Source organism: Scophthalmus maximus, chromosome 7 (assembly GCF_022379125.1).
Source record: "Scophthalmus maximus strain ysfricsl-2021 chromosome 7, ASM2237912v1, whole genome shotgun sequence".
In the NCBI taxonomy this organism is placed as follows: Eukaryota; Metazoa; Chordata; class Actinopteri; order Pleuronectiformes; family Scophthalmidae; genus Scophthalmus; species Scophthalmus maximus.
In genome coordinates this window covers 11,939,149-11,965,366 of record NC_061521.1, presented here as the reverse complement: position 1 = coordinate 11,965,366, position 26,218 = coordinate 11,939,149, and the positions used below count along the sequence as shown (strand labels likewise).

Sequence of the window (26,218 nt, the reverse complement as noted above, 5' to 3'; positions counted from 1 at the left end):
AAGACAATATAGTGTTTCCTCAAATTTAGGCTTAAAAGGTTGCAGGTTGCAGGAAAGCCTGCTGTTGACGCAGTCTGAAGAGATAAGTTGCTTTTCATTTTCTTTGACAGGGCATGTCTTTGCAGTATATGAACACATCTACCTCCCTTAATCATATCACAGAAAACATACTCATATATTGGTTCATGAAGGGAAGAATGAACCAAAAGCTGAGTTGCCGTTAAGTATCAGTAATAATAATAACAAAGCACACTCTCTTTGTTCATTCCACGCGTGAAAATGTGCTGTGAAAAGGAAAAGCTGCTTAACATAGGAGACAGATATTGTGAGAAAGGTGAGAACTCCCTACAAAGATGTTCTGTACAAAAAACTAATCATTCTTTCATACGAACAAAAGCAGTGTGTGGGGGTAAGGGATCAACTGTGAACAAATGTGTTACTCAACATAAGACACTAGACTCCACAGCCTGTTCATCTCCTCCGCTTTTCCATAAATAACAGGAGACACAGTTGCCCAATATTTTCTAAATCCCCTTGCCATCACGTTAAGGATCTCTAGCAGGACAATGTACTGCCAAGAATAGATAATGGAAAAAACGCCAACCCCACTCAATAGACTCCAGAAACAAGTGTGGACAGTTAATCCTGAATGAAAGGTCTGTAAAATGATTTACTGACCTTAGTAGATGTATTACCTCTCATGGTTAGTGTTAATGGTACAGTATAGATTTCTCATTACCCTGAGGAACATTGGAGCTTCAACATAGTATGATGTTAAGCTTAGGACTGGAGGATCCAGTCTCCCATGTTCTAGTGGCATTAGAACACGCATCGTTGACCCTTATTGGATTCTAGATGTCCTAATAGTGCTAAAGAGGTGCTTGATTGTGTTACAGACTAAAGCTGGCCTCAGACTACAGGAGTTTTTTAAACCCTGACCAATTTTGAAATTGGAATGTATGAAGCACTAGAGGGGATTCTTAGCAGACATTCTTCTCTCTAATCTCAAAAATGCACGCTTCAATATTTGAAAAATGGAACATCACATACTAAAGGATATTATCAACATTTTCTCTCAAGTGGGAGTGACGCACCACCTCTCTGATGTGATATCATGAGGAAGAAGGTGCAAACACCCTGCTCTATTCATAATAAAGCTTTGCAGTGATAAAAAACAAAAGCAGAATAAACAGGTCTTGGAAGACACGTTGTACAGGCACTTGTGTTCTTGCCACATATAAACAATCCCCTCCTACAACTCAGCTGCCCACCATGCTCGTACTGTAGCTTGTTTTGTGGTCCCAATTCCAAAAGATCTATAATGTTGAGCAGCTGACAGTGCTGCTAGCAAGGTAAGCTTGGCAACTTTGTCAATCACTCGACCCTCCTTTTCATTGGTTCTGCTCAGAACGTAATGATTCTGCGGGCAGTTCGGGAGGTTTAGGAATGGCTCTGTAAACCTCTCACACCACCAGCTAATCATGGCTGAACATCGGTACAGGCCAGGGTTCCAGACCGCATTTCTGGAATTCCTGTAGTCTGAGCCCATCTAATGCCAGCCCCTGTGCCAATGAGGTTTGAAAAGACAATTGGAAATGTGGTACCTTTTTCCTCTTCTTCTTTGCGATGGTGGTCTGTTGGTCAGTTCACAACTTTGGTTCAGAGTAAAAAATCTCAAAAAATATTGGTGGGATTGCAATGAGAGTCTGTATTGTCTCCATAAGATAAAGACTAATATCTTAAGTAACATTGTAGCGCAAACATTTATCAGAGTAGTCACATTTCTAGTGAATTACCTTTACATCTACTGGATGGCAATTATGAGTTAACACATCCGATCACTGGAAAAGACAAAGGCATGAGTTCCCTTGATGCAGACCAACATGACTGAGTGCCCCCCTGGGAACGTGGATCTGGGGTACTGCAACAAGCTCAACAAAGACTGCTTGTTGGGAGATGTGGACATGCTGACTATTAGGCATTCTTCGTTTAGTGGAGGGTGGCATTTTGAATGGTGAAACAAATCTGTGGTACTGCTACCTTTTTGGGGTGGGGGATTGTGTCCAATTGCACTCTATGTTTGCATTATAGTAATTTACTACATGGGTATATCTGAGCCCACCCCTACATTTGCACTGTATGGTTTTGTTATTGTTGTATAAATCAATATAGGACAAAACCACTGCCGGAAAAACAAAAGGCAAAAAGAGGAGCTTGTGGAAGGATTTTTGTGAATGCTGGTGCATTAACGGTAAATTAAAATGACATGGTAGGAACAGACAACATCATTACAACTTCAACCAAGCTGGGACAAAAATGAAAACCTTAAGTATTTGTTGCAGTTATGCAGTTGTGTACATATCATTTTGAACACCCGTACAATCTATTGTGTCAGCCTGTGTGCTTGTTGTAGGATCAGAAACAAATGTTATGCAGGAGCAAAAGCCTAATGACAGATGAACATGAGGAGTCTTAAATAGTGTCATTCTTCTCCCTGTGGTCGCGAGATCACACAGTTGACACATTCAGTTGACTGTGACTTCAGTACAGCTCAGTTGAGGGTGGGCACTGGTGGACACAGATCAGCATATCATGTCGTGTAAGTGGAGAGATTGATCCTGTTGATGAATCCAGCTATCCAGGGTGATGAAACTCAGATTTCCTAAGGTCAACAAAGTAATTTGTCTCGTTGTCTGGGAAATGCTGGCTCTGATGCAGTGGAAATTACAAATGAGGTTCACTTGTGGTAAAAGGGCAGAGAGAACTGATGAATACAAAATGCAGTGCTTGAGACAGCTGGCAATAAACAACAGACAATGGAGAAGACAGTGAATTCCTGTCTTGAGTTAGAACAGGCCACCAATACATGCCCTGGAAACTGTATTCTATACAACACACAGAGGATCTGTACATGCAGCGAACTGCTGCTTAGTTACTATCAATAGATTATTGTGCTCAGATTATTGAGTCAAATAAATCAGTACTGTTAAATCATCTGGGGACAGATAACACGGAATGAACTCGTCCTAATGATTCCAAGGATATGGAGTTCCCTGCGTAATATTACATTTTTACATCACACCATACCAAGGTAATTTACCCTCCTGTTGGCTGACATACATACATGATTACCTAAGCATGTTGCTAGAGCGGTGACCTTTGGAGCGCAACCACACACCGAAAGAGAACTTACTCAGGATTTTTACAATAGCAATCCTTTTCAATTCAAATGGCATCAAAAGCCATTGCTGAGAGAAATCGAGTCAGAATGTGGATCCCTGAACAATTATTTCCAGCACTATCCAATGCACTCAACTGTAAGGATTGTGGATAATGACAGGGTTCACAGGACAGCATTCCAGCTGCGTCTCGGTTTACTCCCTGCGGGTCTCTTATTCAAGTGAAGGCAGCCCATCATCCCTCTTCCTTGCATTTAGGATGATGGGCCTCCTATACACAAGGTGGAAAAATAACCATCTGGAACACACCATTTTTGCAATGCTGGTTTGCGCACTGTTGTGTTAACCTTATGTTAATGTGGGTTCCTAGAAACTTGCTAGCCAAGTAACATAAAGGCTACAAAAAGCCCCTACTGAAAAGATCTCCACTACCAGGCTCATTCTGTCGGAGCCCGTACTTGCTACAAAACAAACAAAACGCAAACCACAGAGAGTGACTGCGACTTGACACTGCTTGGTACTCCTCATCTACAATGCACTTATGTTTAATGATGTGTGAGATAGACAGATGGTTTATTTTTACGATCTGTTACACAGTGCTCATGTGGGCCACATGACTGGGGTGGGGGCAATAGCAGTAAAAAGCAAATGCCAGTTTGGTGTATGGGGTTTCTATCACTGGAGTCGTCTTGACACGGTAGGCTCACCTTGAAGCCAACTCAGAAGCAGCAAAGACGTGTTGAGCTAAAGCAGAGCTGACCCTTAACGCACACAAGCAGCTGGGAGTTCAGCGGGTAACCAGCACATATGGAGAACAGTTGAAGAGACTGATGCCCTGCCTTCAAACGTACACCAACAAAGATGGCACAAATCTTAAAAGCGCAATCTCTGCTGCACTTCTGTGAGAAACAGCCTACCGGTAACATTTACTACTTATAATTATCATTTTTACTGTTTACATAGTGAAGGTAGAAGGGAAGGTTAAAAAGACTGTTTCACAGAGGATTTTGAAATTCTGCTAACCTGAAGACAGATACAAAAATTTAATTATTAAACTACACATAGTGTTTACAGTTATTTTATTTGATAGACCAAAAACTACTGCAACCCCATCTTCATGGGCAACAAAGTACATGACATGCAGTTGGAAGACGATGAAAAAATATGTCATGTCTAATGTTTACGCAATATACAACTTGCCTAACTTTAAATCTAATAATAATTTTGTGACTTACTTGTGGTAGTGTTGATACTGAAAGGAAAAATTAGTCCTGTGTGTAATTAGTAAAGTAATGAAACCTCGACTAGGTGCAGTGTTCATTTGGGATATCGATTCCATTATCCCCAGCGTTTGCATTGCAGTTTCTGTCTGAGTTTAACAATCGTTGCACCACAGGAAGGTGCCTTCATTGTTTAAATGAATAATAATAAATGGAGTTGGGGGGAAAAATAACAGCAACACCTTCCAAAATAACCCTATACAATTCAACAGCACCAGCCTCTAGAAAAAACGTAGTTGAATCAACACCGCTAAAAAACTTCAACAAAAACTGAAGACCGTCATATTTATGGCTTGATTTACTGCGGAAAACTGCAGAATTAGACCAAGTGCATGCAGAGTTATGTCTGAAGAAATAAAGGCATTGGTGGTGTAGTGGAGCCAGAGCTAGAAATGCCAGATACCAAATGCTTGTTGTCCAGGGTTACAGTTCTCCTGGACTAATTAAACCATCTAATGAGGCAGTCTTTAATGACGCACAACAAACGGTTATTAGTGGATAAAAGTCTGCACACCCAAATATTTTCACCTCAGGCCTGCTGGCATATTGTGGGAGATTTTTAAACATTTCAAAGGTAACCACAGACCCTTCACTACAGTCCTGCGTTGTACAGAAATGTGTTACTGCACTTTGTGTATTAAGGTGAATTACATTTAGCGAATGTTAAATTGCTAGAATGCTGTAGTTTTCATTTGTGGGTAACAATTAGACTAATTACTTGCATGACCTTAAAATGAACATAACAACAGACCCAGTAGTTTTAATTTTGCTTGGAAGCATAATAATCATTATGGTTATGTGTTTGTGTTGGATCTACAAGTGCATCTTGATAAGAGCTGTGCGAATTATGAACGTTGTATAATAAGTAGATTGCAACAACATTTTTAAATCTCAGCAGTGGTAAGCCATCAAGTTTATAAGTGGTGGTAGCTCTGCTCTGTTTTTAATGTTTCTCTCCTGCAGAGAGAAGAAAAAAGATCAAAAATGGGCAATTTCAGCTGTATCACATTTGACAACATAATTTTGTTTTTTGTAGCTCCCTGTGGCTTGCAAGTTCAGAGAGAGGATCAAAATGTTGGTTTAATAACCAATTATAATGTCAAGGTCTTATTCTACTATAAATTCCATTTGTCAGGTTGAGTCTGGGACATACAACCCACTGTGGCCTTTGGATTAAAATACACTTTTTTCCTGACCTTTTGTGGGGCCATTAAGAGAAACAAAGGAACTAAAGGGACAACTGCTCACAAACTGACTTTCTGACCCTGAGATCTGGGCCTGTGGGTATGATATATATTTGATGCTCCCATACAAGGGTCCAAAATTAGTCCCCAAATGCGAGAAGAACTATACTTTGGCAAATAAATAAACAAGTTCCCTCACCGTTGGCAGGTTCCTGAAGTAGGCCTACTTCACAACAAACTTTTATCACTACACCATATATGGATTCAATCTATTAATTACATTTCACAAATGATTGACCATCGCTGTCCACCATCATTTTACCTTGATGCAATAGATGTGATGATGTCATTTTCCCCCTCTGTCACACTTTCTCCCTCTCTCTTGTCTGTCACAGTCAGAGCGACCATCGGCAGCATCGAGAGAAATCCTGCCAAACATTTCGTACCATCCTTGGCAGGCCGACAGAATTGGACATAAACTCGGTAGATAACATTTAACTTTGGACATTCACGCAACGAGCAAACAGTTCTCAGCAGGCAGGCAGACCTCAGCTTGAACACTGGCCCTGCTGCGTGCAGGGTAATCAATCCAACCAATCAATCATCTAATACAACACTGGTGACTCACCCTGGCAGGCATTTAGATAGGTGGAGGATAGGCTCTTTGCCCCCTTAGGTCCAAGCTGGTTTAGCTCTAATCCCAGCTCTCTTCGCTTTAGGTAACAGCCTTTCAGTAACTACGTTACTGCAACCTGAGCTCTCATCAACTAATTTTTTTGTCTGACTTAATTCACGTGACTACCTCAAATACACTTTTCTGTGTCTTTGGCAACATGCTGGCACTGACCTCACACGACAGGAAAGACTCACTTCCCATGACAAACCCGCTAAGTTAGACTGAGTCACATGTAAACGGGTAAAGATAGGCTGATTTTCCTTTGCCGAACAAATGACTCAATCTTGTTTACCTCTGAGCCAACTTTCTTATTTTCATGTTTACATTCTTGCTGAATTCTGCTTCTCTGATCTTGTTGACTATTATGCCGAAGAACTAATCGGGGAGTATGATCATGCGCTATTACTACAAGTACAGTAGACATGCTTCTGTGTTACAAGGGAAACCCAAGACATTTACTCCCTGTCCATGTCAGTGAGTAAGTGTTAAAGCATCTGAAACAGCCACAAGGCTGTGAACAGCAATAGAATGGAAATACCACCTCTCACTGAAGTCATATCTAACTGAACATGTGAAAGTACTGCTGTATATGCTACCAGGGACATCTGCCGCTGATTGTAGCTGTACTGTCTCCAGCACAAATCAGTAAGTGTCAGCTTCATAATAAATAAAACAACTTTACTTGCACAGAGGATTGATCCATGCGGTGCCACAATATGACAAGTTCAAGCCTTCGACTCGGACACTCCACGCTCGAGGTTTGCTGGAGTGCTACCTGGTTGCTAGGCAGCCCTGCTGAGTGATGAAGAGAACTAATTTAAGGGATCAATCTGCGTCACTAAGGATTTTTTCATGTGGAAATAATTGTAAGGTAAAGGTGTTCAAGTATACATGTGTTAAAGAGCCGTCATATAATCCTTTGCTCACCATTGCGGCCATGATGGTGGAAATGGATGCACACACACGTAGGGTTGGTTCACACTTCGCAATAAACACACTTCTATTGCCTATTAAGTTCAAATGAGCCAACGAGAGGATTCCACTAACATCAACATTAGTATGTGCAGGTGCAGGTGAGCTTCTCAGTATTAGACCAGAAGCACACTAGAGGAACATGAACAACAACTTCCATTTTGCATTTTCTTTGGCAAATTGTGTGAAAGATATCCAGCTTCTCACGCTGCAAGAGCAAAGAAGAAAATATAAATAAATAAAAAAACAGGACAGCAGTTACCATGGATGTGCTTTCTCTTTACAAGCAACAAAGCTAGTAATGACTAAAGCAGGGTCAAGTAATCATCTAAGATATGGTACTGTTTGTGCTCTGCTTTAATGGCTTTAAAGATGGAGCAGCAACCCTGACAATAATTTCATTATTTCGTCCCAAATGTCATTTGTGAAAGCATATTTTATTGTCTGAGAGGCTTTCAAACATATCAATCTACTACTCAAACTGGCCTTCCTAAATCCTATTTCTTCATGGCACAGATACAAAACGCCCCCCACCACCTACAGACATGTTTGCGTTGTTTTAACACATGTAGTTTTCTGTCTGATTACCTATTAAGAATCTGAAATGATTTCATATATTATTCTTTTCAACTGTCAATACTGTAGACACAATATGGTTGGTGCTCAGGTTTTGAAGTTGCTTCATTGTAGAGCTGTGTGCAGTGCTCTTTTCCCAGTGTGCAATGCAATAATCAATATAGGCACTTCCACCTGCATTGTCAGAAAACTCTCCTCTTGTCACATGGTCCACTGCTCTGTGATGTGACTCCACTCTGCTGCTGCAGAGGAACAGACACTTTGAGTTTATAATTGTAGCATCCAAACATTGCTAACTAGTATTTTACAGTTTGGCTGTTTTCTTATTTTGATGAACATGGGTGCTGATGTGCGAAAATGAGCCTGAACACAACCCAACAAAGTATGTAACTAGTCAATTAATTACACACATTATACAGAGTGTGTAAGCTTGCATTCAAATGATATGAGTGGCGTGGGTCAAGGTTTAAATGCATTCTCACTGTTTTCAACCCATGTTTCAAAAGGTACTCTGTCTAAAATATCTAATCATTCTGTTAGCCTGCTCTGATCCAGTGAAAGAATCAATGCCCTCGATCAGTAAGCAGAGCACCTTCCAGACAGTGCAATACGGACAGCTGCAAACCATACCAAACACAGGCACATAGCAGTCCTGTTACTGTTCGGAATCTAATTGGTGTGTTCATCACTCTCCCAGGCCGCAGACAGTGCAAACTGTGGAGGGTTAGAAATGTTTTATGTAATAACCTCACCAAGACCACAACTGTCTGCAGTAAAATATAAAATAGACTTTAAACATGTTAAGTACCTCTAATTGCATGTCATTCAGCACTAATTAGTTTTAATTTCTGGGATAACAGCAGTTATGTAGTGTTATTTTGTTGATGAGTTATAAAAAAAATAATCAGCTGACAACATAATTTCAGTAATTTTCTTTGACGAAGCATATCTGTACTTGGAATTGTTATGTCCTTGTTCAGGAAATGTAACTTGGCCTACAGGTCAAGCAGCAGACACAGGCCACTTTACAAGCAGGCAGAGAGTAGTAATTAAAGTATTTGTTTGTAAAGGCAACTGTAAAGGCAAAATTCTGCTGCAGGCTTTGGTCCAGGTTTTATCTGTACCAAAGCCTGCAGCAGAATTTTTATTCCCCCTGAACAGCTCTTATTGTTAAATACATACATATAGTCTACGTAGGCGTGTGCGTGTGTCCTAAACAGATTCAAGCCATATCAGACCAGGAAACGCTCAAGGTTCCCTTTATCTTGATCATAACTGCCAGTTTTTTCACAGTCTATATGGTTAACTCATCTTCAGATGTACCACGGCTGCCTTTCGGTGAATGTGAGTACGCCCACACAGCTTGCTAATGAGGTTTGTACCGAGCGCCACAAAATGCCATGAGGGCTCAGCTGAGTTTACACAGAAACAAATGAGGGAACCAACCTTAGCAAGCAGCAACTCATTGTGTGCACAGGACGGCTGATGTTCAAGCACGATGAGCTAGATATCTAATTAGGAAATGTCTCCTGGCCCTATTAACTTCACTTTATTCCCTCAGCAAGAGTCAGATGAATTTAATACACTTTTCAACAGCAAGAGGTTACTCATCTCCCATGTTAGAAATCTTATCAGGACCAGCAAACATCCAGCACTAGATACAAAGACAACATCAAGGCTGGCCAATATACTTGTGAGAATTACTGTAATGGTATAAATGTTTTCTCAAAAATATATTCACAACAATATGGCAAATTTTGACAAAATCAAATTAATTCTATTTGCCAATAATTATTTTTCCACGGTTAAACAAAACAGTCCCCTAATTGAATATAAAACAATTTAATTTAATTTAATTTAATTTATTTCAGTTTATTTGGTTTTAATCAAGGTTGGAACTAACAATTATTTAATATAGATTAATCTATCTTTTTTTTATTGTGACCTGGAAACATGCTCATCTGGACATTTTGCAAAACAACAAAACAATACCTGATGCTCTGGTGGACAAACTAGTAAGTAATTATGTACTGCACGTCTTAATTAATTGATGGCCTACCTTTAGTTACTCGATGACAATTTAAACAATCTCACTGGCCTTTGCTGTGTGAAGCTTAATATTTCCATATTTCATAAAAATTTCTAACATTAGCAGTGTTACTGCATTTTAGGCAATTATAAAAGGCTTTGGGAAACCTTGTTTTGTTGAAGTGCTAGAGAGCTTCTCTTTCAAAAGCTGCTATTCGATTTCTTCTATGTTTTAAAAAGGTACAAAAATAAGCAACATCCTGGGGCAGGGAAGCTAATTTTCCTGCCAAGTTAAAGTGTTAGCGGATCTGACCCACAGACACACCTACAGATGAGAGATAACCGTCACAGTGTTTCCCACAGAATCAGATTTTTTGATTCTGTCTATATATGCATCTGTTGCTTCATACCCGACACAGGAACATGCTTAAGAAAAAAATACTAGTAATATTTGATTTATTACTACTACTACTACTTATTTACTACTCCCTTTGAAAGCGTATGTTTAGTGTTCAGAAAACTTCAAAAACCAAAATGCTTCAAACTGTGCAAGTATGTGAATTCCAATGCCCGCGAGTGGTTGTGTTTGTACAGAGAACATGTAGAGTAATGGGGGTGACATTTAGTATTGCTGCCACCAGCATGTCACTCTTCACAGCATGGCGGGTGTGAAAGGTTATACACCAGGAGGTGGGTCTGGATTCTGTTGTTTACATAGAGAACAACACACAGTCTCAATGCTGTCTGTGTCTTAATTTCTTCCAAAGCTTTTCAAATGTGGTGGAGTTAAAAAAAAACTCCCTGTGAGGGATACACAGACTTTAAACAAGATATAATTTCAGATTTCCAAATTGTAATGCTTGTTAAAAATTGCACAATATAACTAATGGCCCAATGGCCAAGGGAGAGAAAATTTACTGACCAGCAACAGGTCCACTTCTGAAAAGATGAAGATTATTTTTTCTGTTTCCCAACACAGCATATCAACATTGTGGTATGTTTAATGTAAAGTCAAGTTCTGAGCTCCCTTTAAAAATCCATATCCAGTTAATGGTACACATGGTTACTCCTACTTCATTTCGACCATGTGATTTGGGGCCATATCTTTTTGCAGATGTATCCTCCTTCCATCTTCCTGATTTTTTACCATATGGTCTGCTGCAGGCGTAAGCCTCTCGCAGCGTCTGTATTTGTACTCACTCAACTGTACATTTGTGGCTCTCATCCCGAGACTCTTTATATTGTTTGACAGGTAAAAGAGGTGAGTGCTGTTTTTAGTCTGTTGCGTCAAGTCTGCAGCATAGTTTTCAAACTACAGTATCTGGTGTTTGTCAGACACCTCATACCTAAACTCTGTCCTCACAGAAGTGGCCCCTTCTCTTAAGTAAAAGCTCCTATTTTTGTCTTGACTGGTCAGAGTCCTTCTTCTGTTCTGAATTACCTGGTTCTGTATCATATTCATTCTCCTCCATGTTTGTGTGTGTGTCCTGCCTTCATGAAAATGTCCTGCTTGCGTCCGTATAAAAGAAAGCAAAGCACCGTCCACATGACAAAAAAATATGAGCATGAAGAGTTTTGGACTGCCTCACTATTCAAGTAAATATTTCATAATGTAAGTATTTGTCTCATAGCACAGGGGAATGGTTGCATTGTTTTTCCTATACGGTCCTGATGAAATATCTCCAGCTCTCGCTCACACACAAATACACACAAGCTCCAAATGTACCGATCGCTTTGATGGGGAGCTTTTTCTACTTTTTTCAATCAGAGGTTTTCTATTCCAGTCATACAGAAACTACTTTAATAAAGCAACTTCTAGATGAATGATCCATAACGCACTAAACTAGCAACAGTTGTCAGTGCAGTGGGATCCAAAGTGAAGAGCTGCTGAGCTCCAAAGTCTACAAGTAATCACTGATAACAACATTTTTAACAATCAGCATCTTAGAAATGTCCATCTCTTACATCATTTTGTAAGATCTGCTTCCAGTGAAAGATTACCGATGGGGTCTGCTAAGCAGACATATAATGCGAGTGTTGAGAATGTTCGATGTGATGTCCGAGTGCTGCTGAGGAGAAATGAAAGGCCAGTTTGTCCGAATGGCAAAGGGGAAATGTGAAACCATAAAAAGGTCCCATGCATGCATTCACAGCAGCGGCCCAAACAATCACAATGCTCCACTGTGAGAAGGAATACATACTGACTCCACACAGTCAGACTCCACAGCAGAGCTCGCTGAACAGCTGACCCGCACAGCCTGGCGTATCCCTCACCTCGAGTGACTGCAGACCTTTTACCTCAGCACTTAACAATTACCAAACCATATTCGTCAGTGAAGTGAAACAAAAATATAACTTTTACTTACTGATTTGGGTAGGTGGAGTCCACACAATGTTCTCAACCTCAAATAAGGAAGATGATGCTCCTGCTTCCACTATCCTTTTTTTTCCTCTCCAAATGCCCAGTGAAGTAGTCCCTTCAAGGTTAACCTGTGAAGTGAAAAGAATAGCATATTCTAAAATTAAAAACACCAACTCTTAATCTGAAAAGCATTAACAATGCAGGCAAATCAAACTAAAGACAACACCACATGTTGTAAAACATTACAATAAGAAAGGGCCTATCAAAGATAATGAATCCAAAATTAGATGTTGCAGTTTATGGTGACAGCTGGACCTGCCTGAGTGAAACGACTTGGCAAATATACACGGAAACTGTCCACCATGTTTTCCCACCACTCAACAATGGAATTGCTTTTTTGCCTTCCCCGGGAATAATCAATGAGTTGGGCAGCCTTCCACATGCTATAAAACGGCAAGGTCTGAAAAGCAGCATATGGTGAGAGCTTCTCTAATCTTGTCCACTGGAAAGAAACACAAGCACATGTGTCGTAGAGTCATTATTAAGGCCTATGGCTACCCCACTGTCACAGCAGACAGAAGGAAATTAAAAGGGAAGACGCCAGGAAGAAGGCCATCCTCGTTGGCAGAACAATATTGCGGACCAGAGGTCGGCAAGTGCTGAAAGATGAAACTAAATATAGCTCCAAATATGCTTAGCTAAAATAATACATATTTTAGATCTAAAGCAACAATAAACAGAACGATACAAGAAGAGGAGACACACAGTGAGTGCTACTCTTGTGGAAAAATGCACAACATAATCCATTATCTTATCGTCATATAGAAATAAAGATCTTCAACAGCCACACTTTGTGTAACTGAGTCTGATCTGTCAGGGACAAGTGCATCGGGCAGAGCACATACTACCCTCACAGTAGAGTGACCTGCAAATGTACAACTAGAAATAACTTATACTTCAAATGATAATGCTTACAGTTCGTTGTTTCATTGGTGGACTGTGTTGTGGACACATATTAAGCGTTGACTAATCACTGAGGGGTTAAAACAAAACAAAAACAAAAAAAAGGCGGTCACCATCTGCCTGGGCTACCCAGCATGTAGCCTGCCAGGAGAGTGACGGACCAGTGGGACTGCCCAGGGCTGCACCCAGTGCTACTCCATGCTTCAGTGCCTCTTCACAAAAACCACACAGAGACACACACACACACACACAAACAAAAAAATCTACATGTGCTACTGCTTAAGTCTCCAAGGATCACATTAGGATCTCCAGGTCTCTATCTGGTCTGGTGGAGTGCCCGCGAACTGTGTCGAATGTTGTTTCAATTTTTTCCAACTCCGTTTGGTAGTAAACACTGCACCGCTTCCACCAGTAACACCCATCTCCATGTGACACAGAGGGCCGTGCTGTTGTCCAGCACGAGGGGCCATTAGCTGCAAGCTGTTGCACCAAAATCCAGGAGTCTTTGAGTGTTGGCAGGGGTGACAATGTCCTGCAGTCACAAGAATTCATGTAAAAAAAAAAAGGAGAAGAAAGAAAGGTCATCGGGGCAGATCTGACCCATTTAACAGACCATTCAGACAGTAGAGTGCGACTCTGTTAACAGTGAAAGTATCCCATGCTTTGATGAGGCTTGCTTTGGATGAAGAGGACAGAGATGAAAAGGATCAGCGCAGCCACTATCATCCTCAGACATCTACTGCTGCTGACGCCACGTCAGGTTTATTAATTTCCAAAAGCTGAATTTTTAAGTCACCATCGGGTGCTGAGAACAGAGCAGAAGCCCTATTTTCATCTTTCCCAATTCCTGAGCAGCTTACAAACCCCAAGCCACCCACAGAGCCTGGATGATGTATTGACACCTGATCATAAGGTGATTAGAGAACAACTGCCACACTTGTCTCCCCGTGGCATTTTGTTATTGAGAGGTATTAGGGAATGCAATAGCCACCATGTCTCTTCCCTCATGTTGCTGCCTTCCGCTTGACTCAAGCCAGCACCTTGGCTTGAGTCTTTGTTGTGTGTTGAAATGCACGTACCTTTACAAACATGGGCAAGTTCATGCAGTGAGCAGTGTTGTCGATTTGAGGGGGGAAAATACCACCATCTCCTCTTCCACACAAAACAAATTTAGCGGCTGGCGTTCGCACAATAAGTTAAGCGTCCACCTCAGACCTCCTCACAGGAAATGGGCCTGAGATCTGACAGGTCCACGGTCAGGTGCAGCTCAGGACACAACCCCGACAACATGTGAGCTCATTCTGACAGTGCTGCAGTGTTGCTGAGCGGCACTTGGGACGAGTCTCGACATGTCAAGCAGCACAAACCTTAACTGTAAGGTGTTAGGCCGACTCTCACGCCGAGTGATTTAAGTTACTCCACCAACACACCTCACTAACCGCTGCAGTCAGTTTGACAGCCATACATAGAAAATATGAGCCATTTGTTTCACTAGTCACAGTTCTGGACATGCATGTGTTGTTCAGTTAATTTGAAACAGACTATGAGGAATGGGAAGGGGGATAAAATGCATCAAAAAGTTAATGGGAAAAAAGCCTTGAGGCAAAAAACCCGGTGAAACTTCTTACTAATGTGGCTGATGAAATGAAATGGCTGCTGCTGTCAGTCAGTCAGTCTGGGAAATGGCAAGTTTACCCAAACAAAGCACAGCTAGAGGATCTGCCATTATCATCTTCTTATAACGATGAACCATTGAAGTAGACATCACCCAAATGTGTCCAGCTCCATGTTTTTACAGCCCTGTGTATTTAGTGCGCGCTGCACTTTTTGGTGAAGGCCTTGGTTTTCGTGGCCATTTTATACATATGAAAAAAAATAATTTTAAAAAAGCTGCAGGGGCTTATTTGGCTCTAAAAGGAAAATCTTAATTAAGGTTCGACAACGAAGAAGTCTTCATCGCCCCTGCCAAGGAGGGTTTACGTTGTCACCTGTGTCGGTCTGTTTGATTCTTTGTAAGCAGGATTATGCAAATAGCAGCAGGCATAATTACAAAGGTCAACAAGACATAAGAAATCAGACATATAACACTTATGGTGTTGACAAATCGAAGAGATTGTACAATTCGGTTGGGGTGATCGATGATCCTTATGCCTTCCTTTGTGTTGCAAAGAGCTGCACAGACTTTGCTTGTTTGGCCTTGGTGGCGGCATGTGCCCCGCTATCGGCTATTCCACCTCCTAATGCTCTTAGCCAGAAGTTAGATCAGGCTCAAACAGTGGAATACTTTCAGCCACAACATTTTAATAAGTTATCCCAAAACAAAAAAAACATACATATACATTTACACACATATATATACATACATATTAAATGGGTTATTATTTAAATAAATACAAACAATTATAAGATATCAAGATATCAATAAAGTCTAAACAGCAGTGGGATGTTTTTGGTCGTTGAAACACGATAAATAACTTCACAGTGATCGTTGGTGGGTGGGGTGAAGTCGCTCAGCCGTTAATTCACTTACCAGCTATGAAATTACAATAAATGAAGGGAGTTCACCCAATCAAGAGCCTTCTTTCATACATACTTTCGTCATATTTTTAAATATATACACATATATTCCTTTGACGGTTCAGTTAACTCGCTAAACTTCTCCGGCTTCTCCGACGTTCCCCACGATGAGAGAACAACGACGGAACAACTTCGACAGAAACACTAACTGTTCTTTTGAGGACACAGTCGACGAGCGCTCCGGAACATGCGGCGCGAAACGGCGGCTCGTAATCTAGCGCGCGGTTTCTAGACGAGCCCCACAACAAGACAACACGGCTCGAAGTCCAACAGCGGTCGGTGGGAAGAGACCGCGGCGGCAGACAGTAACTCACGGGAGGAGGAGGAGGAGGAGGAGGAGGAGGAAGGAGGAAGGAGCGGGTCGGTGTCCGGAGTTCGCCTCGGCGAGTGGACCGCTGGCTGTGGTCTGGCGGAGCGCGCGGGCGGCGGCGGCGGCAGGAGGAGGAGGAGGGAGGAGGGGGAGGAGGGGGGGGGGGGGGGGCGGTGTGTCATCCAGCGCTGCGAGCTTTCACCACGAACGAGCCCCCGAGCCGCCGCGCGCGCGCACGCGCACACACACACACACACACACACAGAGAGAGAGAGAGTTTGCCGAGTACCGTAATGACCGGCGCTCGCGCACGTGTGATTGTCCTCTACCGTAATGCGCAGACGAGCACTGCGCAGTCACCTGACACGACAAGCGCCTGAACTACAACACGTCGTTGTTTAAGAACAAAGTCGGTGGTTCGTGATCTTGTCGCTTGAAGCCCCCTGGTACAGATGGAAACAGGAGTATCGGGAGCGCTGTCAGGTCGGGTTTATCCACACATGCTGCTGCTGGTGGTGCGCGGGGCAGCCTACTGAGGGAAGACAACAAAACACCAGAAACTATCCCGTGCGCACGGGAGACCACCCAGGGCACTTCGGACCGCTAGGTTTCTGTGAGGAAATGACTGTACACGAAGTAGTTGTGTTATAGTTTAATCTTGGACTTCATTACAAGGACATCGCGGCTCTACTTACGATAGTTTCTGCTGCGCACAAGAAGTAAAAATAAAAAATATATATATATATATATATATATATATATATATATATATATATATATATATATATATATATATATATATTCTGCATCATGTCCCCTTAGGGGCTCCGTACTTCACACAGCATAACTGTCAAGTTATGCATATATTGTTGTCGAGTATTTTTTTTTTTTAAATGTTGTTCTTTGTCTTGTTTTTGATATCGCTGCTGAATTGTGTTGTACAATCACAGCCTCTTGTGTCTTTTGCAAAGGTCTGTGAATTGTTGACAATTGGCCATGAGTGAATGTTCTCCTGAGTATTTAACAGACTTTTTCTTTTCTCAGAATTTCTCACGCAATTTGTTCGAGGCCCGCAGAGACAGAGGTAAACATAGATAGATAGATGGATGGATAGATAGATAGATAGATAGATAGATGGAAAGATAGATAGATAGATAGATGGATAGATAGATAGATGGATAGATAGATGGATAGATAGATAGATAGATAGATAGATAGATGGATGGATAGATAGATAGATGGATGGATAGATAGATAGATAGATAGATAGATGGATAGATAGATAGATAGATAGATAGATAGATGGATAGATAGATGGAAAGATAGATAGATAGATAGATAGATAGATAGATAGATGGATAGATAGATAGATGGATGGATAGATAGATAGATAGATAGATGGATAGATAGATGGAAAGATAGATAGATAGATAGATAGATAGATAGATGGAAAGATAGATAGATAGATAGATAGATAGATAGATGGATAGATAGATAGATGGATAGATAGATGGATAGATAGATAGATAGATAGATGGATGGATGGATAGATGGATAGATAGATTGATCATCATGTGACCAAACCGCATTCGGTGGAGCCAATGGCCGGGGTTCATACCGCTGCCAAGGCCAAACAATCCTGCACACGATTGTCTGGTTCTTATGATGGAAAATATTGAAAGAAAAAGGGTTGTCGGTTAACCAAAGTAATTGCTTTTGTCAGAAAATATAGTAAAAGGCAGTTTAACAAAAAAAAATCTTGGATCCATCCCCATTTGTACTTTTTACATAATAACAAATAACAAATAACAAATAAACCAACAAACAAATGGTGAAAACATAACCTCCTTTGCGAAGATGATTAGCTGCTGATGCATTGACAAACAGATAATCTACTTTATAACCACAAATAAGTCAAATCATTTATCTACCTCACTTTCTACTGTAATATCGTCATAGGCATCATGGCATGGGATCAATGACGTATTTCTGAAGTTGTCTTTGTCTCCACCACACACTGTGGAGGGACACAGCTTCCTATCTGTATCATTTCTGTAATGTGACAGTTATCACCTGACAAGTTGCGCTCGCAAACTCAAAGTGCAACATGCAAATGCGTTAAAAGAAGTCTTTATGTATGGACACATTCATAAATTAATTTAAAGATTCATTCACCATCTGTAATTCTTATTAAAAAAATACAAGAAAGCTGAAACACATGATGACTTTAATTTGAAAGGTGAAGAGAATTAACAGGAGGTATTTTTGTAAAGATGTACAAAATTGACACAGTGATCAACGTATGTTATCAACGAAAAATGCATATTCTATTGTTAGAAAATGAGCGTTAGATCTAAGAATTTATCACAGGGTTTGAAAATTGTTTTTTTTTAAAAATATGATTCTGTCAAGGATGATTCACTGCATACGTCAATCATGTTGGGTAATTTGCTGTTACAGTTACAGTTCAACTGCCTTCTTTTTCCATATTTATCCCTCAGAGTAGAAAACAACAGCGTTGTTCGTCTTTAATTGCCTTTGCGACAGCATCAAGCATGTTCATGAAGGTGCTAATAAAACAACCCACCTTTGAACAGAGGTGCTGTATTAGTGTTGGAGGAGGGAGCTCTGAGGAAATGTTGGCAGAGGCAGAAAGAAAGGTGTGGGAGGGGAACAGCACACAGAGGTTGGAAACATGATGGAGTAGCTCACAGTGAATAGCTTGAGCACATTCCTCTGGATACAGGTTGGTGTACATTCAAAATGCAGGTAGAAGTGAAACAAATCACTTCTACCTGCAGTGCTACAAATTTAACATACAGCAAAAATAAAATTACAGAATTTATCAAAATTATTTAATATATAATTCTTATTCTGATTTCTGCCCTTCCACGTTATCCTATATGAACCCCCCCCCCCCCCCCCCCCCCCCCCCCCCCCCCCCAGACACACACACACACACACACACATACAAGGTGCAGCATCCCACTTCTGATTTGCATTAATCCAATAATGCGATTCACAAGGCTCTTTGCTCAGGTTTGAGTGAAGACTGAGTAAAACTGCAATGAGGGGGTTCACTGAGGTGACACTGAGGTGTTGTGTAATTATTGGGACTGTTGCTTCATTCAAAATGTCACCAGTGCAGGTTTGAAAGCCTGTGAAAATGATGGCTGGTTGCTACGACAGCATTAGAAACTAAAAGCATTTCAACATTTTTCTACAGAATTTTTTCTAAAAAATTTTTACAGAATACATTGACCAAAAGAAAATATTGTAAATATTTATGTAAATATGTAATTTAGTTTATTTTACACAATATGAGTTGGCTATTGCACATACAGGTTAGTTCAAGAAAAAGACAATGATATTCCGATGCCACACTGAAAGCCATAATGTGGACAGTCTAACCAAAAAGGATGTGAGTAGTAAAACAAAACTCCCGCAGAAAGAATCTCTGAAAGACCTGATTCACTGAGACAAAACTGACTCCACAGATTCAACCAGTGAACAGTGATGTAGATGTAATCATTCTTGAATCTTCAGACAAAAAAAGCATTGCCAAGGAAACAAGTGAGTTCACGATCAGTGATAATTTCAAGTGTAAAGTATATTTACACAACAGATTAGTGTTCCTGACAGTTAATAATCCCTAGTGGAGGAGATAACCAACCGGAGGATATTGGAGAACAGCCTGTAATCCGGTTTCAGTGACATTTCTGCCCACCTGAGTGACATCCACACCTCAGGGGTTGATCGGATATTGGACATTCAAGGGAAACAGTGATATTTCAGAGGAACAGGTGATGGTGGTGGGACGATGTTGCATGTGTGGATGGTGCCGGATGGAAGGGCGGGGGTACTTTGTAAGAGATAGGGAGGGAGGGAAGGAGGTCGGATACGCTGCTGTGGATAATGCAGTGACGTGTGTGCACGTGAGGAGGGAGGAGTAATGGTTTGGGTGGAAAGACATGAGGGTTGACATGGGAATCATTTCACTTTCCTTCTGTTTATTCCTTCTTTTTTTTTTTCTGGCCTGCAGCTATCGGAACATGCACATGTGCGGTGTGCGATGTGAGCAATGAACCAGAAGATACAGGCTCTAAGAATGGGGCTGCTATGTGGGAGGCATGTGTTCTTTGCCTTCACCCACAACTGGAATCTGTCAAACAGACAACGCTCCTCTACTGCCACCAATCATCACCTAATTCCTCTCCAACCACAAAGGCTGACCCCTGGGATCCGAATGATTTTTGTCTTGGTGCACCTCACCAAAAGAAAACAAATCCTCGACAACAAGGTAAATACAGGATACGGCACAGATTAGGAGTACTATCAGGTCATCAGCTCCGTAAAGTGGTCATGTTATCAGCTCACTTACAGACATCCTACCTCTTCAGCTCATCATGTCAGACTGCCTTCCAGGCATTTGTCTTAAATTCCCCTGCTGTGCTTCCTCTCACTTCACGACCCAGGATCCCAGGATGTTTTTGAAGCATGACTTATCTCTCACACATGGTAATCGTGTGGCTTTAAAAATGCATCGAGAGCTCGGAAAAAAAATTGTCTTATGCCCTTAATCCTCCCTGGCCTCGGGACTGCAGGATATGCTGCTCAAGAGCAGGATTGTGATATTTGTTTCATTTAAAGGAATGGATTATTCAAGCTTGTTGCCAGCAGGCTGAGGAAACTGAAACCAGTCATCACAGCGGGGGGAGAGACTGAGGGAAATTGATGTGGACGACAGCTTCCTGGAAAGGAGGAAGAATCATCAGCATTGCTGTCCACAGCCAATCCTGCCATGTGAAGGGATACAGTATGTCGAAGCAGAGGTTGTAAAATGGGAAGGTGAGAGGTAATACCAAGTGGACAGACCTTTCTGTTTTCCTGAGCCGTTCGTCCTCAGCCGTTCCCCTCGTTTGGCTGGGTTTTTTTTCAGAATCTCCCATGAGGCCCAGCTTAAGCCCAACAGTTGCTCAAAGGACAGGAGGCAAAGGTCAAGTATTAGTAGACTCCAGATACAGTCCCTCTCATCCCCTCCGCTCTGTCTGCATGCAGACCGATTGGCCAAAGCCACAGTCAGTTAATCATTTCCTTGGCTCATCCTTTACTTTGAGATTAATCATTGTAAGAATTGGAGAACCCACTAATCCAATAATAATCAGGGAACAAATTGAATCACCTTTCCACTGGAGGAGAGCAACGTTTTTGTGTTTTTTTGGAATCAAGGTGTCGTCTGTTATAAATGCACTTGAAATGGAAATCTGCGTCCTACAACACTGCATATAGATTGCCTAATCGGGTTCATTTAAAAAGATTAAGCAAATGGAAATAGTCTTTTGATATGAAGGAGCACTCTGAGGCTTTGGCACATTGTGCTGCCACGTGGGATCCAACTAAATATTTAAGACCTACGCTTCTCTTCTTATGGAAACAATAGTGTCCTTTCTTTCAAGTATAATTAAATTTCCTCTTTGCCTCAGCCAAGAGCTATTTTGAGAACCTGGCTCTTATTTGTTCCAAGCAGGTGAAAATTATTAACCCAAACATAAGCTTAATTCAGATTTGAGGGGGAAAAAAAGCTTTTACCTCCGAGCTCCGATCAACAGACGCTGAGTAGTCGACCCAACAGGAACCAAATCTGATCTTACACGACGTCTGAAAGTCACATAAATGATTCACAAGCTGAATGATGTCCCAGGGGTATATATAGAAGAAATAATTAAAAAATAAATAAACATATAGAGAAATGGAACCTTTACTATAAGGTGTCAACAGCTGGAAGAGATGCTATGAAAAACATAAATTCTAATCAATTCTCATTTGAGAGTTAAAGAGCTGTTAACCGTACCATCAGCTGACTGCATGCATAAGACTGCACACCTAAAACACAACATGGCATTGAACCTCAATCGATCAGAACCACTCGTGTAACACCCACGTTTGCTTGGCGTTTATATCCAGGCCTGTGCGGCATTTCCCTCAGGATCGCCACTGCACACTTCAGCCTCTAGAGTTAATATCTGACTTCCTGCAAACGTCCGCCTACCCTATTTGCATGATATTTCATCATTAAGGAAGAAAACTGCTTAGTGTACGAGATGAATAATTTCATAGCTGACATGGCCTCATTTTCTGGCCTTCAGCCATGAGCACGCACAGAGGAACACACTGCGGCGTTCACAGAAACGCAACGCGGTTTAAATACACGTTTGTTTTGCCACTGCAGTATTTCGTGAGAAATTTGTCATGTGTAGTTGCAGGAAATATCCTGACTTTGGCACAACTGCATTTGCCCACAACAGTCATGATATCATATGGTCATATGGTGATTCTACAATAACTCACAAGACCTTTTTTTTTATCTTAAATTGATATAAAATGAGTATATTATCCGTATTTATTCATTGCAGCATCAAAAGTTCAGTTTTATTAAGTAGCTGAGACAAAACAGAGAAGACCAAAATGTAGGTTTGCTAGCAATATAGCTGTGGAGATGGCATTGTGAGTTGATCCACCACTTTGGTCCAGACTAAAAGATCTCAACAATTTTAAGACAAATTGCCGTTAAAGTTTGACGTACCCAGACGAATATCCTTTCCCTTCGCTCCCACACAGAAGTTGATATTTTTCTATCCAATGGATTCTCATGACATTTTGCACATGCACGGTCACCAGAGGTTAAAGGGCTCATATTATGCCCCCTTTTACACAAGTTACATTGGTTTTCAGGTGTGTGCACTACATGTCTTTGCCATTCCATGTCAAAACACCTCAAGGATCAAGCCACACAGCACCCTCCTCTTTCTGTACAAACAGCCCTGTGAGACTAAGGTCGATTCCTGCGCTTTCCTGCTCACTCCTCGCCCCCCTCCCTTCGTGTTCCGCCTCGCTCCTCCTCGCTCCTCCCCGGGTCTGCCGCGCAAGCCGGCAGCCACAAGCCGGCAGCCGCGAGGTCCGCCGGCAGCAATCCGGCAGCCGCGAGCCGCAGGAGTCAACTTACGTCACTTGACGCCCGGGCTGTGAACGGCTCGTTTACAGACCGTCTGCACGATCAACCCAAACCACGAATCAAGGACTCATTGTTTTCTTTTCATTCTCCGTGGGCTGGCAGACACCCCAGATAACCAAATATACTTGGAGGCAGGCTGAAAAGGTGCCTGGAGCACAATATGGCCCCTTTAAATCCCAGCAATTTTGGTCAACCCCATAATTTTCCTGTAGTGCCACCAGGTAGTAGAATTTCCATTCATTTTTCCTACAAAATTTTCTAGAGGATGGATCCTACTGACTTTGGTGATCTCCTGACTTTTTCCAGAAGAGCCCTCCTGGGGTCGACACCTGTGGTGACACGCATGTCTTCGTGATAGATTGCAATAACTTTGACGAGTCCTTAACATTCCGTGAAATGCCATCGTTTGGTCAGTTGCTGCAAGATTCCCATTCTGTGGTGCCAGTAACCAAAGGTAAGCACGCCAACATGCTTAACCACACACAATTCTGTGATAAAGGATGGACTGCCAGTACGCAAAAGTGATGATGAGAAATATATGCGGAAAGGAGCTGTAATTATTGCAATTTAGTTCTATAAGTATCACAAACATATTTTCGTGTTTACAACAATATATTGTGATATTTACTATTTGCACCAACTTTTTCTAGAAATCTGGGAGAACACCTTTGGGACCAGGTTAAATCCTACAATACGAGTCATCCGTTGAGAAGCAGCTTGAGCTGTGGCCCACAGGGAGACGCGTGTGTGCAGCAGAATGTGAAAAACAGTGAAGAGTCCAGCACCCTGTCAATGATAAAGGAGGGGGATTTGAAGTTCTCGGACCAAATCTCTGGCAAGCTGAGAGATTGAAGCTGAGGCTGTCTGAGTGGGTGAACGGGTTTTTCTTTGTCAGAGTTCACACCTCAACAAACACGCCACAACCCGCCGGCGCAGCATTAAAAAGAAATGACAGAGGATGTTTTCTTTGCGTCACAAACATAACTGAGCTCCTCCAGTGTGACACAATGACAGTGGTGGGCCTGCACGGCAATATTTTTGGACTCTGTCCTGGAAATAAAAAAAGGATTAAAGATGACTCGAGTAGAGGTTTGTGCTCAACTCAAACACCGTTTAAATCAAAGCAGAAAAACTATTTTAGTCTGCATCAGGTTTACTTAGTAACCTGATATCAAGCTGAGAGCTCGTCAAAGACGTTCGCCACGAAGGCACATATTGATTTGTCCCGTACCCCGCTGAAAGCCCGGTCGTTGCATTGGCGAGAGGTGAGAGAGAACTGAGAGTCCTCGTTCTTTCTTGTCGGTCCACCAGCAGGTGAAGTGACAGCTCGGCCGACACTCTTTAAGCCTCCGCTCTGCCCGGTGAAAATATGACAGCTCTCCGGGGGACGCAGAAGGACCAATCGACTCCTCGTGCACTTCACTCTGCTCCCTCCAGTCCTGTATCTATAGATTGGGGTTGTGTCCTCCGTCGGTGCACGCTCAAAGCATTGTGCAAAGTCAGTGGGATCAGCTCTTTCGGAGCGCCGCTGCAGTTAGTCCAGGAGATTTCTGTCACCAATGCCACAGCACTGGGTCAAACTGGTGTTTGGAAATAGCTCTCGGCTTGTGCAAACCCTTCACTGAGGTGAACCTTTCCCGGTTTTTTTTTTCAAGTTAAGATAATTCACAGGAACATAATGCTAGATTAAAGTCAAAGGTTAATCCACTGGCAAACTGGCAGTGAGACTTCAGCTGATTCTCCGTGTCAACATTTTCCTGGAAAAATGCAGTAAAATTGCAAACAGCATTCTCATGTTTGAAAAAATTATCTCTGTTGTCGGACCAGTATGTTGTGAAATGACAGAGTGCTCCATCAGCCTCATCTGCAGGCTCCCGTGTGCTTAGCGCTCCTCGTCTTGATGACAAGTCACGTTGGAGTCTTTCTCATCTCTATCCTCCATCCATAGTGAATGTGAAGGTCTTGTTTCTCTAACTCATGCTTGCTTCTTTTTTAAGATCAAGTTTCTGTTTTATTTTTGGGGCTGAGCAGACATCAGGATTTCACAGTACGCGTCACATTGTGAGCGCCTGCACTGGAAGATATAAGATAAGATTTTTACAAGATAAAAGTCTTCTCCATCACAGCCCCGCTTTGCCATTTAGGGAAGATGAGTGTTTTGTTTGATAAGTGCAGTGTGAAGTACATTCTTTTCACATGAATTATTCCGCCTAATGCATTAAGATACTAGACGTATTTTTTGATGAACCATTGCAGGAAACACCGCCCACACACACTTATCACATCACAAAGTGAGCTGAAAGGAAAACGCTTGGATTTCAAAACTAAAATGACTGCCATACAGGAACATCACTGGCAAACGTTTGCTACAATAGTTGGGGTTTATAAATCCTCTGTTGAGGTTCATCAAGGTGATTTCTAGTGATGCTCAAGTAGAATGAGGACATGAACAAAAGGCATGGGTGGAGGCACGCAGACTCACAGTGTATATTCAGTAGGGGCCAGCCAGCTGCCCCAGGGACACAGACGTTATTCACATTTCACCATGAGACCGAATATGAGATGTGGACAAATCGCTCGAGTCAGCAAAAGCTCGGAGGGAGACAAATGACAGTGTGAGTGGAAGACAGGGTGAGGGAGCTGAGGGAATTAGTAATGGTCCAAAAGAAAGTGCAAGGGAAAAAGGCGAGAAATAGTGTTGGGGAGCGGTGAAGATGTCATCTTTAATGAGCATGCTTCATTCGGGGACTCGTCAGAAACTTAGTTCAAGGAACTATCAGAAATACCAGTCTGCTCATAGCGAAGACGATGGAAACAGCCCACACATTAACGATTCAGAGCTGCTGAGATGTCGGGACTGGAGATGCCCTGGTTGACACATTTGCATTGAGATTTCAAGTCCTCGTAAAAACTGCAGTAATGTCAGATTTCATATCAGATATTTCCACCCATGGGCTCAGACAGCATCATGCCAATTAGCATGAAAACTGTAAACTCCTCTCTACATCAGCGATAGAAAAACATTCCAGACGGCTGAGAGTAGGCCCGGGGAGGAAGTCAGGGGGGAAATGAAAGCGTTGGGTGAATACAGCGAGGATT

General features: G+C 41.9%; 1 protein-coding gene and 1 long non-coding RNA gene across 2 annotated transcripts in view; one reads left to right on the top strand and one right to left on the bottom strand.

The window, feature by feature from the left end:
* The window catches only part of tp53i11b (tumor protein p53 inducible protein 11b), a 30,830-nt gene extending 14,578 nt beyond the window's left edge, over nt 1-16,252 (bottom strand). The window contains exons 1-2 of the mRNA XM_035642867.2: nt 16,112-16,252; nt 12,262-12,385 (exon numbers count right to left, since the gene is read on the bottom strand). The gene's annotated coding sequence lies outside the window, so the exon portion shown is untranslated. The remainder of the gene's footprint in view (nt 1-12,261; nt 12,386-16,111) is intronic.
* A 4,401-nt stretch (nt 16,253-20,653) lies between these two features.
* LOC118315917 lies at nt 20,654-24,754 on the top strand. The gene is made up of 3 exons (XR_007031036.1): nt 20,654-20,955; nt 23,426-23,573; nt 23,770-24,754. It is a non-coding gene; the product is annotated as an uncharacterized LOC118315917 (long non-coding RNA).
* Nucleotides 24,755-26,218: the final 1,464 nt, after the last annotated feature.